The sequence below is a fragment of the Excalfactoria chinensis genome, chromosome 1, assembly GCF_039878825.1.
Source record: "Excalfactoria chinensis isolate bCotChi1 chromosome 1, bCotChi1.hap2, whole genome shotgun sequence".
NCBI lineage: Eukaryota > Metazoa > Chordata > Aves > Galliformes > Phasianidae > Excalfactoria > Excalfactoria chinensis.
The window spans coordinates 80507394-80527082 of record NC_092825.1 but is presented as its reverse complement, the minus strand read 5'-3'; the positions used below and the strand labels follow the sequence as shown (position 1 = coordinate 80527082).

Sequence of the window (19689 nt, the reverse complement as noted above, 5' to 3'; positions counted from 1 at the left end):
AAAGAGACACAGTCTGGTGTTAGTAGGCTGCTTTATCACTATGCTCCTTATTTATTCATTCATTTAGTCTTTCTTATTACCTGTACATTGCCTGGCATTCTTACTGTCTGTTGTGCTGCATGCTTACATAATAATGATAATACTAATAACATGTTCAAAGGATGCAAATATGACAGATTTGGAGGAGGGTGGAATATTTCTTTTTCGCTCAATGGATACTTAGTAATTTGAACTTATATTTGAATTAAAACGAAGGTGTCAAATACCCATATTTTTTTTCAGTTCTGAATTAGAAGCTATTGTACTTGAAGCTGTCTGCACGTGGTCTGATGCTATTGCACCTTTCAATTGTGAGCCTCCATAGATGTAGCACTGTCTAACGGACTAACAGAGGGCTCCTGACAGTTCAAGCAGATGACTGCTGCCCTCACACCAAGGCAGAGAAACGATAACTTGTAGTCCATAGGATGTTGGTTTTCTGTAAGGTTATTAACCCCTGGAATGGCCCTAATGTAACACTGAGAGTGGAAGCAGCGTCACTTGAAATTTTCTAGCTGCGCATTTTGGTAGATTGGGTTATGTTTTTCTGAATGACTCTTTCCATGTACTTGAGTGGTAATGGAGAGAATGGAAGGTGAAAATGTCAATAGGGTCTTAAAGTTTTGGGGTATAAGTTGTCTCATGGCACTCAAAAAAGCCATTTCATCCCCCTTGAGCTCTCAAGATCAGCTTAATGAGTATAAAATTTCCCTTTTGCTCATCTGCATGTCAGTCAGTTTTTGTTATAAATCAGGTATTGATGGGGTTTGCATAAAAGAAGGGTAGCTTGCAAAAAAGGGTTAAGGAAGTGTTCTTTTTCGTAGTAGTGGTTGTAGTTCAGAATCTCTGTGGTTTCTCCTTGGGTGTGAAATGTTGCATTTTGTGGCAAACTCCTGTATGAAAATTAACTTATGACCAGTTTCTAAGTACCACTGAAAGGGATAGCAATATAGAATACCTGCAGATAAAAGTCAACACCTTCAAAGAAGGAAGAAAGTAAATGAGAAGATTTGGTTGAACCCTCACTTATTATCTGGATCAAATAATATACACCAGGGACTGTAGCTACAGGACCAGAAGAAACAAAGATGCATATCAGCATTCTTGTATGATTAGAATGTGATCTGGTTGCATCAAAATAAATGAAGATTGAAAGGGACCGTCCTGATCACAAAGTCACACCTCCTGACATCACAAACCATTATGTGCTGGGTATTTAATTCAGATGAGTCCCTGGACTGGACCTCAGAACTGTGTGCTTGTACTCTCTGTGCCTCAGGATGCTCTAACAAACCGACTTTTAGTTGTGTTTTTTTAACTTTATTACCTATAAGTGTGCTGAGGTCAATATTCAGCAGTACTGTTTTCTGAGTCCTGATACAGGTTGTCTGTTCTGCTGAAGAGTTTGCAGCAGTATCTCGCTTGATATCACAAGGTGATGATTTCCAGGCCTGGTAGATTCAACGCAGCTTGGTAGACTGGTCCCAGTTTCAAAATGGAGCAAGGGTGCCGCTTACATTGAAACATTCTGGTAAGCCAAACTATTGCAAGCAACATTCTCAGCAAAATTTGAATCTATTCTTAGCATTCGTGTTTTTGTTCTTTTTATAGTTTGTTTCTCATTCTGTATTCTAAAGAGCTTGCTCATCTCAGAACTTCTATGCTGACTTCCTGCATATAAAGGAAACATTTTCTCTTAGAGTTGTGCAAGTAATCTGAGGGATCAAAATATTCTTTCCTGTAGAGCCAGATGATTAAATGACCAAATGTTTCTATGATGTTAACTTGGTCTCCACCCTCTCAATCATATTCTGAAGGAGATGAAACTGCGTTTGTCTCTTTGGCAGCAGCGAACAAGCAGGTGGTTGAGAAATCCTTGCACTTTTGTGGGAAAAACTGAAACATCCGTCAGAGATGACTTCATCACGGACACCGAAGGGTTTTAAGAGGCATCCATTATTTTTCCATCTATTTTTCCCTTTACTATTTTCTCTTTAGGTAGTGATTGACTTATGAGCTAAGAAAATCCGTCACAGGACCAAATCTTCTCTTAATCCCAGGGTAAGGATCCTGAATAGTTGAGAAATTTCTTTTTCTTCCAGAAATCCATGACTAAGCAAGGAATCATGTCTCTGTTTTTTAACATCTCTTAAAGTGATATAATAATCCTTTTGATTTGCTGAAATATACAGGGACTCTACCAACTCTACCAAACCTCTGTGACTGAAGAGATTGTTGCTCAGTGTGTCAGTGTTATGGGAGAGCACAAAAGCACATCTTCTCTTTAGGAAACAGATATGGAAACTTCTTTCCACCACTGTGAATGTGCTTTTAAGCACTCGCCTTATTTGTTATAGGGCATTTCTTGCATTACCATGTAGAAAAGCTGCTGTGAAGCATCATGTTCAGCTTGGTGCACCATGTAACTGTCTGAGGACAAATTAATCTGCTGTCCCCATTCTCTTGCCTTCTTGAGTGGCCATGTGCCAGGTATCGTGCAGGCAGAGGAAGGGGCTTTTGGCAAGTGGCCACATCCTGTGTTCTGCCAGAAAAATCAGTAGGTTTGTCTTGTTCTCTTTCTGTAGTTCTGGTGTGACCTGTGGTCAAGCTATTGAACCATGCTGAGCAACAAGAAGAAATGAAAACTTCATCGTATTAATTGGAATCCCAGGATCTGGCCATTTTGTGGCATCACGGAGCCTTTTCTGAAGCTGATGTTTTCTGACAGAATGTGTTTCTTAGTTATTGGGACTTTCAAGTGGAGAATGCAGAGCTTTGTGGTAGTTTGGCATTACTTCCAAAGATACAGCCCTTCCTTTTGGGCAGACTGTTTTAGCATTTTCCTTGAAAACCATTTGCAGTGGCATCTATCCAGAATCTTATTCTCTTGTAGCAAGGCTGATTACCTCATTGGGACTGTACTCTTATTCATAGTAGACTCTTGTGCTGTTTTGGTGCATGTGCTGGGCAGTAAATGAGAAGAGCCTTCTTTCCTGTAATGGATTCTTCACCCAAGGACTCTGGAATAAATACACTTTTCCATCTTGGCATGGAAATTGCAAGATTGAACTGCTTTTCTGAGAAAACTGATGAGGGAGTGCTTACCTGCTTAGCCTGATCCATCTGTTGGCATGTGGAGTCACAGGGAGTCAAGTGGGAGGAAGACAGAATAGATTAGAAGTTTGTTTTCCTCTCATGGAATCTTTTCAAATCTTGGTCTTTGAAGCCCTCAGGAGTCCTAAAGGAACAGTGCTGTCATTGTTCAGAAGAGGAATTACTCAGATGGGAAGAAAATCTGGATTCAACAGAGGATGGAAACACTCCCGGACAGGAAAAGTGCATGGGTGAAAGCTGGATGTCATTTTTCTGTTCATCGTGGCTTATGCTCTCTTGACCATGAGACAGGTTTCTCATCCCCTGGAGTTAGGAAGCCTATTCTGAGGAGTTGAAATGCTGTTTGGAGAATGTTAGAGAACTGTCACCTTAGCTACCTTGCTGATGGCAAAGATATTGTACAACTTCCACCATTCCTTGTCTCATTCCCATTCCAGTAATTTGGCATTTTGCACATGTACAGTGATTGGACTCCCTGCTGTATTATGTAAAACTTCTTTGACAAAAATGGAGTGGTTGCTTTGAAACCACAAAGACTTGGATTCCGCACAGATTCCAGTTTGGAGAACAGTGCTTTGAGATGTTTTCTTACAGGGGCTGAACTCCATTTGTCATAGGTTGTAGCCTGGCACATGCTCCCAGTGTAGCTAATGGGCAAAGGCACTCCCATCACTTTCTCCTCTTGCTAAACCCTCAGTCTCTCTCTTGCACAGGCTCCTTGTGAATCCAGTTCTCCTAGTTTGATGTCCAACTTATTGGCAAAGTTGATGGTAGTCTTGGAAAACCACAGTACTTGTATCACTTTATATGTAGGCAGTTTTTGTAGAAATGGGCCAGACACGGTGGATTTCTTGGAGATGATTTATCTTCTCAGTGAGGAACTACACATGCTACAAGGGCAGAATGAGCAGATTGGGTTTTAGTTTTAGTGGAAGGATGACTGTGGAGATGTGGACCTTGAACGTGCTGCTGCAATGAGACAGCACCAGTATAATTCCATATTTTCATGGGTTCAGAAGTTTGAGGAGGAATCGAGAATAAAAGTAAAAGAGATCAATTTTCTTCAGTTTTCTACTTCTGGGAATTGAGAGTTGTGGGGAATTTTGTGCTATTACACTCTGTTTGTTTGCTCTGTTTGTTTGCTTGGGTTTCATTATTCTTTCTTTGTAAAGTGAAATGTTCAACATTTGTCTCTTAATTAGACACAGAATTAGTGCAGGGAGATTTGGGGGGCATATGCGAAAAATGTTACTATAACATCAATTCAGAGTGTTCGATATGGGAAACTACAATGCTGTCTTATGTGTTTGTCAGTAAAAAGTTAACCTTGCAGTTGTCTGTATGACAAAGTTTTGGTAGTAATTACACTGAAATCAAATTCAGCAGTTTCAATTTCAACTAAATGAATTTACTTTCCAAACATGCAATTTTCATATGTTTTATGAGCATAAAAACCATTTAACATTGTTTAATGCAGTGATTGTGGTTTAATACTTAATATTCAGCTGCCGTAATTTCTGATTCAGTGCATAATGATTCTGTAGTTACAGCATTATCCGAAGTGAATAACAGTGTTACATGGGAAGAAAATGTTAGTATCTTAGATACTATTTACTTAAATTCAGGTGTTTTTTTTCCTGCATATCCCAAGATTAGCTGAACTGCAGATATTTACATAGCAAGAAAATTCAGCTCCAATTTAAGTACTACAGTGCACATAATGAAATTTATTAAAAAGAAAAGAGAACAAAGAGAAAAAAGAAAGAGAAGGTTTTCTACTGACGTGTCTTTGGTTGTCTACACATCCTAAGTGATATTAGACCCACTTTCCCTCTTCTTTCCTTTTGCCTTTCCCACAGCTCCTCCTGTTTCCTCTGCAACCACCAGAACAGCCCCACGTTCCTACTGCATCTTCAGCATTCTCCTCTCTGCCATTCACAAACCCACAGCTCTCTGCACAGCTCCCAGGAGGGCACTAAGGTGAAGGCAGTGGCTACTGTGTCTGGGGCTGAAACCAACATTTTAGTTTTTGCTCACTGTGGCGGTCTCTTATCTCTTTCTTCAGGCTCCTGTCTTCCTGGACCTGGGGAAATGTCTTTGTCTTTGAGTTCTCTTGTGTCGTCTCTCTGGTTTGATTGGAATTGGAAGTGGTTGAGAAGGGAAATCTTGGATTGACCAAGTGCTTATCCCCATTGCCATAGAGGAATACTACCTATGGTTTATTCTTTTTAAGTTTTCCTGTTCCCTGTTCCTGATAGAGACTTACAAAATGAAATCCTATGGAAGTCCTGGTCAAAATTACTATCTCTTTCTACCAAGCATTGTACAAAAGTACTTTAAGGTAATGTCTCAACAGTAGAATTAAGGTGTGCAAATCGACAAAAGTTTTGATAAGAGATTAAGATCCAAGGGAAGTTTCGCAGTGACAAGACCCTCCAAATGCTCAGTGTATTTGCTTGTCTCACAACTGGCAGATACTTGTCTGCAAAAGCTATTCCTGGTGCCCTGACAATGTAGGTTATTACCCACAATTCTTTTGATGCCTTCTGCAGACTTGATATAGCAAAAGTGCCATCATTTTGTGCTAATCTTATGAGTATTTCAAGGTTCGTTTTGTGTCATCAAATTTTATATATATATTTCCACTTTTTATATAGTTGCCTCTCCCCAAAACCTCTCATTTTCCTCCAAGTTGGACAGTCATAGAATCATAGAATTACCCAGGTTGAAAAAGACCTTGAAGATCATCAAGTCCAACCACAGCCTAGCCATAGTACCCTAACTCTAACAACCTCCTGCTAAATCATATCCTTGAGCACCACATCCAAATGGCTCTTAAACACATCCAGGGACGGTGACTCAACCACCTCCCTGGGGAGCCTATTCCAGTGCTTCACAACCCTTTCTGTAAAGAAGTATTTCCTAAAGTCCAACCTAAAAAAGTCATTATGTTCTGTTTTAATCTAGACAGAATTAGAATATTGTCAATTTGATGGTTTTCTTAAAATATTTTCATTAGCATGACAAATCTTTTCCAGTGCATTTTTTTGCATCTCTGTCTTGAGCAATGAACTTTCCCTGCACAAGTGTATGCGTGTGTACCAACATGACTCCAATGGCCAGTGTACCTTCTGTAATACAGTGTCCTTCCTTACTGATGGATTGGACCATGACTCTGGCAGAGAAGGGCTTGTGACAAACCATGTTCTTCTGAGCCCTTAAACATGCTGGTAATACGATGTGATTTCATTTTAAAAACAGCATATAATCACAACCCTCCAAATGCCACCTAATTGAAGAAATATAGTGTTATGGTATTATCAGCTATAATAGCTGTGTGAAGAGAGGAGGAAGAAACTAAGGGCACTTAGTGTGTGTGTGTGTGTCTGTGTGTTTGTCTATGCACACAGTGTTTTCGGATTTGTGTACTTAGAGCACCTCTGTAATTCTCAATGCTTGTTGCTTGAGGGAAACACAAATGGTCTTCCTAAACTTTCATCAAAAGAACAGTAAAGGAATTGAAGTACTTTGTTTTCAAGGTTTATCTAGTAAAAGCAAGATAAGCAAGAGTTAGCAATTGCATACTGTCTGGTGTTAGTTATCTTGTTTCCCACAGTAATTGGTTTGGGTATCCATAGAATCATCATAGAATTATAGAATGGCTTGGGTTGGAGGGGTTCAAGATCATCAAGATCCATCTCCCCTACCACAGGAAGGGACATTGACATCCAGTTCTGGTTCTAGACCAGGTTGCCCAGGGCCCCATCCTAACTGGTCTTGAGCACCTCCAGGGATGGAGCATCCACAACCTCTCTGGGCAAAAGGTGAAACCATCTCCAGTTCCATTTTACTCATTTTTGTCTTGGTATTTGCATGGAACCCATGCAGTGGGTTCTAGAGACCACAGTGAGTACTACCAGGACTATACCTTCAAAGTCAGTATATGTTAATTTTCTTCTAGCATGTTTCTGACAATCATAGTTTTGTTGAGACAGTTCTTTGTGTGGGAGGGTTCTTGCAGCGTTGCTTTTCTCCACACATGAAAATAAGCCACAGGCTTTTAAATATCCTGAGAAAAGTTCCTTCAAAGAAAGATCAAAAGTCTTTATGAATGTCTGAGGAAGCTGCAAGGCTGCCTCTCTTGTGAACTCATGACTGAGACCATCAACTGGTCTCATTTGCAACTTACTCTGAGAGCAGAAGGATTGCTTGAAGAAGGAGCAGGCAGGGGAATCTACAGATGCCTTCTGACTTTACCAAGATATAAAATAAAATATAAAAAAAATTATAAACCAAACTCTGCTGCTTTTGCCATTGTATTGCATGCAACGATCGAGTTCAAACAGTTGTCTTTGACACAACATGTTCACTAGTTCAGTGTAAGTGCTAACTGATTGATGTTTTTAATACAGAATTTTATCTGCTTTTGTGCCTATTGCGATTATGTGAACTGTCCAGATGTGGCTTTCAAGGCTTCAAAGAAATGGTGTATTTGATTATTTTGGGGTTTTGTTTGTATTTAGTTTGGTTTGCCCTAATTTTTCATCGTCTGTTTCCGCACCTAAGAGATACAGAATATATATTAACCAGACTTTGAAAGTTTGTGAACTTCTTGCTTATCTGGAATTTCCCACCTTTAGACAGCTTTCAGGATGACTATTTGACTTTTGTTCTTCCCATACTACTTTTAGATGGTTGTACTGGATGATCTTTTAGGTCTTTTCCAACCTTGGTGATTCTATGATTCTATGATTCTATGCTTGACTTCCTAAACTGCATCTTCTCTACATCAGAGCAATGCTTTGTGTTCTATTTGGTAGTGGAAAATACTTAGAGAAGCTGTTGCTTTTCTGAATAGAGATATTACTGTTATTACTGTTTTTGTCACGTTGACACCAAGCATCTATGAACAATACTTGGTAGAATCTCAGGTTTGTATCTAAACCTAGGATTTCCAAATTGTCTGTTTGGGTTATGTGTGTTTGTTTTCACTTGTTTATTTTTAACTGATCTTCACACACTCAGTGTCAATGACTGCATTCTGCTGCTGTACAGAAATCAGGGAGGAACCTTTCATTTGTTGATGTCCATTTTTTCCTGGGTCGTAGGTTATTATTTTTTTTTTTTTATCTATCTGCACGTTGGGCTTTCATTATATATCTTAAAATTCTGATTTCTTAGTGTTCTGAGATCTGGTATTTTGCATTGTTATAGTTGGGGGAATACTGAGTTTTTCTTCTTATTCTGTAATACAAAAACAGTGTGATTTGATTTTTTTGCTTTTTTTCCATTGGTAACAAAACATGTATATGACAGCAGGCTACATTATTTTTTTTTACTAAGGCAGGATTCAGTTGTGCAAAGAATTTGCTCTGTCATTTTGCTTTGTCAGCTTTGCTCTTCCAGCTGCAGCTACAGAACTGCAGCAGCATGCTAACTAATAGCGGTGGAAGACTGTTCAGCCCAGTCCCCACGCCCACATTCTCCAACCTTAATATCCAAATGAAAAAAATTAGACTAACTAGGTAAACATCCTAAATGGTTCATCCTGGAACTTTAATGGCAGTGACATTGCTCTCAGGTTTCCAATTGTCTCTCTGTAATTGTTCACCTGAAAAGCAGACATTTTTTTCTGGAAGAGGAGTTTTAGGTTATGGAGTTCTGGTGTAGGTAGGAATACTGGTCAGTAGCTTCAGTTCTCTTCTTGCCTCTGGGCTTGAATCACTGATGAACAGTGCCCCGTATCTCTGCCACCCTGTCCCACTGCTACTCTCTTGTGCCGTCACCGAGCTTGTGAGAACTGATGGCACGTTGTGACTTTCATGAGCACTCCAAGGCTGCAGGCTACTGTAGCTCTTGAAAAGTTTTGAGAATGAGTTTGTTGCTAGAATTAAGTTAAAGATGAACTTGCTGTTGTGTTGATCTTTTGAATCAAGAATCTCTTTATAACTAGAATTTGGATTTGTGTTTTTAGTTGTTTTGGAGGCTTTTTTTCTTTTGCTTTTTTGACTTTTACTGGGTTTTTGTTGTTGTTGTTGTTTTTATTCTTGTTCATTCTGGTCCTACCTGCTCATTTTGTGGCAGCAGGATTCTCTTAATAATCTGCACGCAACTGAAAGCAAAGGAAACGTGAGCTGCCAGGCAGATTCTCAAGTCAGCTTTGTAGTTGGTTTGAAGTTTTTGAAGAACGTTTCATTGAGTTTGATATTGCCTGAAGTAAGCCAAAGTAAAATTATGACTTTGAGTGATGGCTTATATATATTTTTTTTATTGTTCTTATTAATTGGTGACTGCGGCTATGTGCATTTGCCAGGAAAAAGTGAAAAGCAGAGAGTTTGAAAAGTAAGTGAACGGAGTGAAATTGATTTTTGTATGTGTTCAGATTACAGATTTTACTAGCCATGACATTCATTATTGTAATGGCTTACAGTTTGGGACATTCAGCTCCCATAGGAATATACTCCACTCTGATGACGCAACCTTGGAAAATGCAATAAAAATGCACTGGAAACCACAGCTTTCTAATAGGAAGTTTCTTAAAAGTTATAAAGTTAAATTGCCTCCACATAGAAAAAAGGAATTGGAATGAAGTTCAGTAAGTGAAGTAGATGGACCTCCTGTGTGTCCCTAACTACCTTTTTTTTCCCCTCCTTGCTTGAAATTTTGTCTCAAGGCCATACGCTGTGCTTTGGCATGGAGCAGATGGAGAAAATATGTATATTCCTCTCATTGCTCCGTAAGGACACCACAGTTCCACTGCATGAGCTTCTTGCTCAAAAGCAGCTGCTTTCTGTCCACAGCTGGGTCTTCTCCTGGGTTTGGTTATACCGTGAGCCCTCTGGAGCAGGGCCAGAGCAGGGCAGGCTGGAGAGGTGGCACAGGGCACATGCTGTCCTTTGTTCCTTTCTTTGTTTTTCCACTTGTTCAAATCAAATACGGCTCTAGCCAGCTTCTGGGTCAGTTTTCAATGGGAACTGAGGAAAGGGGTTTTCCAGGCGTGAAGGGATGTGTGGGCATTTTAAAAGGTGGTGATGTTTGCAGAAGGTCTAAGGGTGGTCTGCAGCCTAGGTACAGGAGGAGACTCCATATTCCTGTATAGGCCACTCTGAATACTTGCTTATCCATTTAAAAGTATGGTAATCACATCTACCATAAAAACAAAGTCTCATCCCAGTCTTCAAAGACCAAGCCTTGACACCCCCCAGCACCAGTTGCCATCTACTCAGCTAGAGGTCATTTTCCTGGCTGTTGGCACCAGAGGGACTCACAGGGAGCTCACCATTCTGTCCACCACAATGGTGACAGGCTGTGATGGAACAGGATGCAGGCAAGGTAAGAAGCAAGTGCTGCAAAAGAGGCCTTTCTGTTGATGGCGTTCAGCATTGCAATGATCACAGGAAGATTTTGGAAGGAAACAATGAGCAGCATGCACCATCAGTGGGGTGATCTGACAGGGAGCAGCTTGTTTTGGTCTCAGCTGCAGCCAGGTTAGGTTCCTAGTGGTATCTTCTTGGCAGCAGTGGTCAGGTATGCAATTTTTTAGGTGTGTTGGGAAAGGCATGAGCATGTAACTATCAATATTTGCATTTAAATGCAAGTCCTTCCTAGTAAAGTAGTGAGTCATATCCTGCAGGCACACAGGGCCTCCTTAGAGCTGTTGTTTATTAAGGCTTCTCTGACATTATTTTATCTGAAGCTAATATTTAGCTCCTGGGAGTACTGTGCCTCTTCTGCATGTCAACAGTGCTAATTTGTTATATGTCATGTCAGGAAATTAATGCCACTTAAGAAAATGGCTGTGTACCACATCTGAACATATCCTCCTAACTCGGTGTTACACAAGAACACGTCTCTCTGATAGGCATATATGAAAAAAATACACTTCCTATTCAAACTTCATATATATAAGTTTGTTTGTGAACATTTGCTTAACATTCAATAATATAAAATAAAATAATAATAATAATTCCAAAGTAGCCCCATGCGATTTCTGAATCGCTGTTGATTGGTTGTAAAGGAGTTCATTTTTACCCACAGCGAGTGTGGGCCTCACGATCATACATTCCTGTGCATTAATAGTATTTATGTTCTTAGTCTATGAGGATATTTTTTTCTTAGCACTTTATTCCAAACAATTCCATTTTGAGTAAGTGGACAAGTATCTCGAAGTGTTAACAATGGAGCGGATTCACCCCGATTAAAACAGTACACGGCCCTCAACAGTAAGTTGTGCCTATATGTGCAAGCAGCTCTGGTTGATTGATGATCACAGATCCTAAGATTGCTCTGACAGCGAAACTTTGTGTTTCATGCTCACATTTGTGGAGCTGAAATGAAGAAAAGGCTATTAAATGAAAGACTGGAGAACCTGTCCTGTGTCATTTCATACCAAACAACCATCATCACAGCGTGAATTTCTGCAAGCTGCCCTCTTGCACGTTGGCCTGTTAAAGGCTGTGGGGCTGCATGTGTAAAATTGGATTACAGGACTGAGGACTGTGTTTTTGTGACCCTTGTTTCTAGTATAAATCCAAGTAAATACATTTTCCATTAAGCATTAGTACAAGTGTAGTTGTTAATGAAGGAAACAACTCTAGTTACAGTAAGATATTTTCACCTTACTTTAAGTATTAGTCATTTCCTTGCTGGATATCTAGAAGAAAGAAAACAATAACATATAACATCCACCCTAAAAATCAGTGGTATGGGAGAGGAGAAGGAATTTTCGTGATGCATGAAAAGTAATACCTGCTGTCCAGATTGGCTTATAGGGTATCAGAGCTGAAGGGTGGGGAGAAGAAAAATGCTTACATATGATAAAAAGTAAAGTAAATCCTGGCTCATAACAGTGTTAGTAATAATGACAGTAAAACTGTTCTATCTTACACATTGATCTTTATTTTCTTACCTTATGTGAGTCTTGGGTAGAGTATGTACATTAATACTCAGAAGGTTTGCATGGGTGATATTGTTTTTGTCATAATTTCAGGGTGTTTTCTTTTTTTTTTTTGCAGTTCAGGGATGCAGACCTGAAACTTACACATATAATCATAGAATCATAGAATTGCTCTGGTTGGAAAAGACCTTAAAGATCATCAAGTCCAACCACAACCTAACCATACTACCCTAACTCTAACAACCAACCGCTGAATCAATAGAATGTGTATGGCTGCAAGCAAATGCTCTAGCAGTAAATAGCAGGGCTTAAGCGTCAGAATTTGTTTCAGGAAATGTAATTAAAATGGAGTGGTTTTAAGTTGCCTTTCTACCCTCCAAGAAAGCTAAATAAAATCTTCAGTCTTTTCTGAGCAAAATGAAAACGGGTTTTTGGAAATGCATATTCCAATTCTAGTGCTGTTTTATCAGTACTTGAAGGATGATACATGTTAGATCCAAGACATAGTTCTTAAATGCCTCTAAACAAATTGACAAGAGTGATTGCTTCGTTCAGAAATCTGGTCATCTTTACCTCAAAGCATCTGCATTCTGCAATTCAGAATGAGACTGTTGCTGTGAGAGTATTGCAGTGCACCGCATCTCTTCAGGGTCTGAATGATGAAAAAGCCTTGTGGCAAATTCTTGTGGTGTTCTTCATATAGCCATAAAATCAACAGTATCCCAGCTGATGTCCTTTATGTTCTGTGATCAGCAGGATTTGTCGGAGATGTGGGGTTTTAAGGATCTGGACTAGATATAATTCAGTTTAGCAAGTTGAACTTGATGCTAAATGATTACTATTGTTCAGGGCCTGTAAAAATAGTTTGGGGGCTTAGTCAGAACTACAGTAATAAATATAGTGTGCAAGCTTTGAAAAAAAAAAAAAAGAAAAAATTAAGAACGGGATCCTGTGGAGTTATACAGGCCACCTGTGCAAGACGTAACCCTGCGGAGATTTAAGGCCGTCTTCCCTTGGGGCTAGTACAATACTTGTCAGAAAGAGCTTTGTTGAATTTGCAGCTGCCTCACTAAACGTGGACCCTGGTCATCCCCTCCCCTGCTTGGCAGGTGTAGCAGAGGCAGCACTGGGGCTGTTGTCTCATGCTTGGAGCAGTAATGCTGGTCAGCTTGGCTCCTGAGGGAGCCCCAACTGCTGGCAGTGTCCCCTGTGATCCTGGGATGGATAGTCCTGGCTGGGCACATGCTCACCACCGTGTGCTGGAGCACATCTCTGCACCATGAAGGAGCGGGGCTGCCCAGCAGAGAAGAGGGAGGACAGAGGATATGCCAGGAGGGGGCCTTGGTGAGATGTGTACAGCAGCTTTGGGAAGTGGCCACTATTAGTGGCATTTTATCTTTATTTTACAGAAGCTGTACATGTTGGTATTTTAGGATGAACAGCACGGAGTGTCTGGAAGCCTGAGAGTAATGCTGCATCCTCAAACAAGGCTCTTATGTATTTATATGTATAAATAAAAATATGCTTATGAACACTTACTGTCAGGGAAAATGGTGAGGACTGAGACCATGACACCTTGTAGGAGGCTGAATCCAGAGGCTGCCTGGTAAAATCCCTAAGCACAGACTTGGGAGAACTCCCTTCCATACTCTACTCCTCTTACCCAAAGAAACTGATGTTGTCTCTCGGAGATGTTGAGCTGCATCTTTAGCACAACATACCTGTATTTGTTTTGCTGAGGCCCTGCAGAGTTGGCCAAAGTTGTTGCAGGAAAGTCATTAAATAGACAGCTTATTAGCATGCTTTTGTTTATACCTCATGAAAAAGTCCTGAAGTAGTCATTACCAACCGTTATGCAGTAAACAAGGCTTGTACTGAGTCCCTCTTTGCTGTGCTGGTAGTATGTGCCTCAGTACCTAGTACTGATCAGAAACTAACGTTCATTTCTTTAACAAAGCCAACCCAGAAAGTATCATTGTGCCTTAGTGCAAGTGTAAATGTGCCTTAGTGCAAGCGTATATTTGGTACTACATATAATATAGTTACAATTCTTCATCTCCATAAAATATAGAGTAGCACTGGATTACCAGTGCTTTGTCTGCTAGGACTACCAGACCATGACTGTTGAAATAGGAAAGGAAATGGAGATGTGGCACCTGATTTAGGGCTCAGAAATCCTGAATGACACACAAAGCATATGGAAATAAACATTTTCTCATGGTGTGATAGTCAGAAGACACTCTGTGATTTGATTTGACACCATTCAAACAGTCACAAGACTAAGACAAAGTCAAGTACTTCCTTGCACAGCACACGTTCATACTATAGTAGTCAGTGCAGTGGGATAACATAAAGGCCCGAAGCGTTAGTAAGTTCAGTAAGAAGATTCGTGGAGGATCAGTTCAGTTGTGATTGCTTAGCAGGTTGCTCTGGAGACAGCTTAAATCATAGCTGAGGGCAGGCTAGGAGGAAGATCACTCTGATGATGTTCCCTTTTTCTCCTTGGCCAAGCATCTGTCTTGGCCCCTGGCAGGAAGGTTTTGGAGTTAGTTCAACTGCTGGCTTTTTTTTCTGCATTTATTCTTTGGTAGGGGTGAGGCTACTTGTTCTCTAGTACCTTTTAAAACCGGATAGTGAAATACATTTTGTTGCACTGATTATTTACAGCAGGGAGTCAGACTAACTTTGCCTCGCAATACTGTATATAATCATCAGTTACAGCTGTCACAAGTCATTATTTCCATGAAGAAATGATTCATCTTTCCATGAGTCGTCAAGAGATCTCACTGTGGGAGTGAAATTTTAACTCATGTCACCATTCTGGAAGGGGAAATACTTGAGTTACAAATGGAGACAAGACATGATGTTTGGGTACATGTGTTTTCAGTTGAACGGGGTTGTCTTTAAGAACTTCTGTCTCTTTCCAAAGTGCTTTGAGTGAATTTAGTGTTTGTTCACTGCTAGCATCAGCATAGTTGTTGCACGGGAAGAAAGCTTGCTGTGGTGTGCTCTGCCATGTGTAGGCCTGTAAATTCTGGGAATTTTGGAAAGAGCAGGTATTTGGAGAAGAGAATGTAGGGATCTAATCCTTAATAAATCCAGTGTATCACAAGTTACTTCACACTTTGGTTATGTCCCTCTGTTGATTTTGTTGCTTTTGTTTTCTTTTGCCTCGGTTGTCTTTTTCGTACCCATTATACAAAGACTGCAGGGGAGTTGGAATGGAATTTGGAAATATCTGAAATCCAAATGTCACAGTTTTATAAAGAGAATAAATATGTTAACGAAGAGCATCTGTATAAACTTGGGGTAACATTGTGCATATTTTGAAGTATTGTATTTCTCAGGAAGAGGTGTCTTTTATGTGAATGTCAGTGCCAGTGCTGAATCGAAGGACAATATTCAGAGAGGTCCTTGAATTCCTACCATAATAGGATGTAATACTTAGACCTGCCCTCTAAGAGCTTAATTTTGTTCAGTATTTCTCCCAGATTCTAGTCTTTTGGAGCTAGGAAGCTAGCATCCCTGAAGTGATTTTTCACAGCATAAGCCATTTGCTGAAGAGTGTTTTCACAGACTGGGGGTTCATGAGCTTTGTGAAGCCACACGGGTGATGACAGTCAGAGAAGCACTGTGAGAATGTTTTCAATCTACTTTATCTTTTGGTGTTTCTGGCAGCACTCTATAGCTTAGGCAATGGTTGTGGTAAGAGGCAATTAAATTGATGTAAAGACCAAGTTGATTTGACATGTTTTTTAACCAAGTGTTTATTAGTTGAAATAATCTTGGGCGTTTTTTGGCATAATTTATGTTTGAGTGGGAACTTGACTCATACTCAGAAGTCTGTGTGTATTTGAGCACGTTAAGCTGGTGTTACCAAGTGGAACGGTGGGAGGCTTTGGCTTATGTTTAAGGAATATGAACTGAAGCTCCTACCTTGCTGCCTCCAGAGCCACAAAAATATTAATAGAAATCAGAGATGCAAGAAAAAATGTATTCCATATAGCCTGTCAACTTGCCAGTTCTGGCTTTTTCCTTGGGCTACTTTCCACTGTTTTGTTCCATCTAGTTTTAAGGATCACAAGGGATGAAACTTCCTCTGCATTACTTTGGAAATTATTTTGCAGTCCTCATAAGATTTTGTGAAGTTTTTCCCCCGAAGCCTCTTTTATATTTCCCAGTCCTTAGATTTCCGTGACAGAACCTGCACCCGGACTGTCAGGGGTTGCCTGCCTGTTGGCTTTGGCAAAATGATTCATGCTCTGCTCTTGCTGCTTTTTCTGGTTTTGTTTAACAGTCTGAAATGGTGAACATCTACATGCTTCAAATTACAAGTGTTTTAAGGTGGGCATTGGGATGCTTTCTGCAGAAGGGTGCTGTGAACATTTTAAGCCAACCTGCGTGGTTAAGTGAAGTAGCTGTAGCTGCTAGGATGTCTTTTACTGCATTCTTTTTTGTTTCCCTCAGACCTATTCCCTGCACAGAGCTGGTGTCTCTTACATCTTCCAGTGTTGTTTCCTTCATTCCTCTATCCCTGATCCTTCTTTTCTTTACTGCTCAGGTGCTTTTGCATGAACCCTGTGACAGGCCCATGAAAAGGTCCATTATAGCCTACAGAATTATTCAGACACTTTAAGCTATATTAAGATAAAGTCTCTGATTCAACAGTGTGTCAAAGGAAAAAAACATCATTTAAGCTGCTGATTGGACAGTTTTTCCCCATTTCATCAAAGAGAATTTGTCCCTGAAGAATGAGTTGTATGTATCTCAAGAGGTAGGGGCCAGTACGTACAGAACACTAGACAACATTGATTTGAACTGTTTGAAGAGCCTGCAAGAGTATTGTAGTTTTTGTCATCGGTTCAAAGCCCCAAATGTTTCTGGTCTGTTATCATGGAATTAGTCGCCTCTATTTCATATATATACATGTATATATATATATATACACACATATCCTCTAATCAGTATAGCTATGGAAAAAAAAAGGGGATTGAGGCAACTGAGAAACAAATGTAAATAACAGTATACATGTTTTCTGTTTTGGGTTTGGGAGGTTACATATTTTCTTGATTCCTAAGAATTAGTAAGTCTTGTTTGCCCTATAAAGAGGGATGTAGGTTAATAGAAACCACAAGGCATGAGCTTTATGCAGGGGTCTCTTATGCTGAAACAGCACAGATAGAATTACCAGTGAATGTACAATCCTCAAACGCTTCTAGATTTCTGGAGCTAGAAAGGCAGGAAGATTTTGACCTTCTAAAACAGTTGCTTCCTAAATGAATTTGTAATACCTGTTCAGGGGTCTTGGCAAGGAAATGATGTTTGACAACTTCCAAATTCTTTACAGGAGCTGTTGGAATCCAGAGCCGTGTCCTGATACCTGCAGGCACTTCCAGGTTGTCTGTGGGCCTTACTCCTTCATAACCTGATTTGCAAAACTGCATCACTATCATTTTAGAGGAAAGGAGTGGGACAAAATCTATGAAACATGGCAATTTTGCCTGTTTAGCTAGAAATAACATTTCTTCCTGGTTCTTAGCTCAGTTGTCTTAAGTCACGTAGCTTCTTGTGGCAGAGATGTCAAAGCAGGTGAGATGCCAGAAATGGCCAAATACAGGGTTCCTTATGAATTTAATAACTAAGCGATTTGCAGATCCTTTGTTAGGATCAGCAACTTTGCCTTACTCGAGTCCATCTGTCTCTTCCCAGCACTAAATTATTTTAGAGACTATCCAAAAAGTAAAGAAAACAACAAAGCAACACATGAAAACACACCACTCCTGTTACTGTGGTGCTACATGATAATTATCAGCTTAAATGAAGCATGCCTTAGCCATCTCACTAATTGTCAGCGTGCCCTTAGCTCATTAAGAATAATGTATGCTGCATTCATCCTGACAATTTTGTTCCTGGCTTGGGAGAAATCAAGCCAAACTTGATTCATCCAACTTCTGTTAGGCTCAGTTGGACTTTCAGGCCACTTCTGTCAGTTGTCCATAACTGTGTGGTAACCACAGAATCATGGGGTTTTAGAAAGGAACTCCCCTTTTTGGTCAGAAAGAGGGGAAGTGGACCCAGAGTTCTTCTACCTGCAGCACTGATCCTAGGTTGTGATAAACAATCTGTTTAGTTGAGAGCAGCATAATGTTTATTGCAAGACAACTTCACACAGCGTTAGGAGGCTGTCATTTGATTCTTGAACCCAGTGAAACTTGGAAATCTCTAACGTTCACATTTGTTATTGTATTTTGTTTGCTTTTCCTGGGGGCACAATGGAGTTAATTTCTCCTGCGTTGGCTCCCTTCTTGTATCAGCCTTTAGCTTACTATGTACAATAAGGTGCTCCGTGGCAGCTGCCTTTTGAAAAGCTGCTGTTTGGAAAGGAGCAGTGAGGGCAGCCCTGCAGACCTGCACGCACATGCACTGCGTCTGTATACGCCCTAGCCCAGGTGGGGACAGAAGCAGCCAAAGGCATGCTGAGCCTTTTGCAAGACAAGATCACTTTGGGGAAAGACTTTTTTTTCCTTTCTTCTTTCTTTTTTTTTTTTTTTCCCAAGGTGAGTTTGTGAATGCCTTGTTGGATCTGGTCTGCACCCTGAAGTGTTACAGTGAGATAATAGATGAGCTGAGTTGCTTGCTGCCAAACCTTTGTGAAGTATGAATGGTACACAGCCTAAGGAGGAACACCTCTCTGTTAGAACTCTGCCAGCCCTAATATTGTAACCAAATAGTGATTTAAATCACAGACGCATCATAGTATCCTTGAAATAAGTTGTATAAAAAAGTTGGTCTGCTTGACAAAAACTGAGAGGATGAACATGACTCACATGAAGACATTGTGATAAAGGGAAGTAAGGAGATGTGGAAATCATGTTACTAAAACACTGGCGCAGCATGGTCATGCTGTTTGTTTCTCATCGGTCTCATAGCAGGCTTATTAAAGCAGCTTCACACTCTGTGGTGCTGCTCTCTTTCTGCCTCTTCTGGTGCCGAAGGTGGAGAGATTTGGGTGCAGCACAGAGCCCATCTGCTCCTCTCTACATCTAATGCCCTCTTAGAAGTTCTAGCACCACATTTCATCAAAAAGCAACAAAAGGACTTTCCCAGACCATGGTTTGCTGCTGCAGCAAGCTTTGTGTAATTATAGGACGAGAAGTAATGGCCTTACATCCTCCCCAGGGGAGGTTCAGGTTGAATACTAGGGAAAATTTCTTCTCAGGAAGTGGTGAGGTATTGGAATAGGCTGCACAGGGAGGTAGTAGATTCACTGGAGGTGTTCAAGACCTATGCAGATATGGCACTGATGGACATGGTTTGACGAACATGTTAGGGCTGTGTTGATGGTTGGACTAGATGATTTTGGAGGTCTTTTCCGACATTAATGACACTATGATTCTATGTTAAAACTTCTCCAATGGAGACATGCAGTTTAGTTCTGTAAGGTGGAGTGAATTTACCTTGCTAACTTTTCTAACATGCTAATTGTTACACAAATAAAATTTGTATGCCAGATATCATTGGTCAGCATCATGGTAACTTTGTTCTACCACAGTGAATATAACCTGAGCACTCTTTCTTGCTGATTTAATGAAAATATGGGCATGTTAGATACAAGTCAGTCTTATGCTATTGAAAGATTC

The 19689-nt window shown here is 40.3% G+C and overlaps 2 protein-coding genes across 6 annotated transcripts in view; one reads left to right on the top strand and one right to left on the bottom strand.

Annotated features, from left to right (window-relative positions):
* The window catches only part of CMSS1 (cms1 ribosomal small subunit homolog), a 222109-nt gene that overhangs the window by 79243 nt on the left and 123177 nt on the right, over positions 1 to 19689 (top strand). The gene's annotated exons all lie outside the window — the stretch shown is intronic.
* FILIP1L (filamin A interacting protein 1 like) overlaps positions 1 to 19689 on the bottom strand; it is a 192349-nt gene that overhangs the window by 77415 nt on the left and 95245 nt on the right. The window lies entirely within an intron of this gene.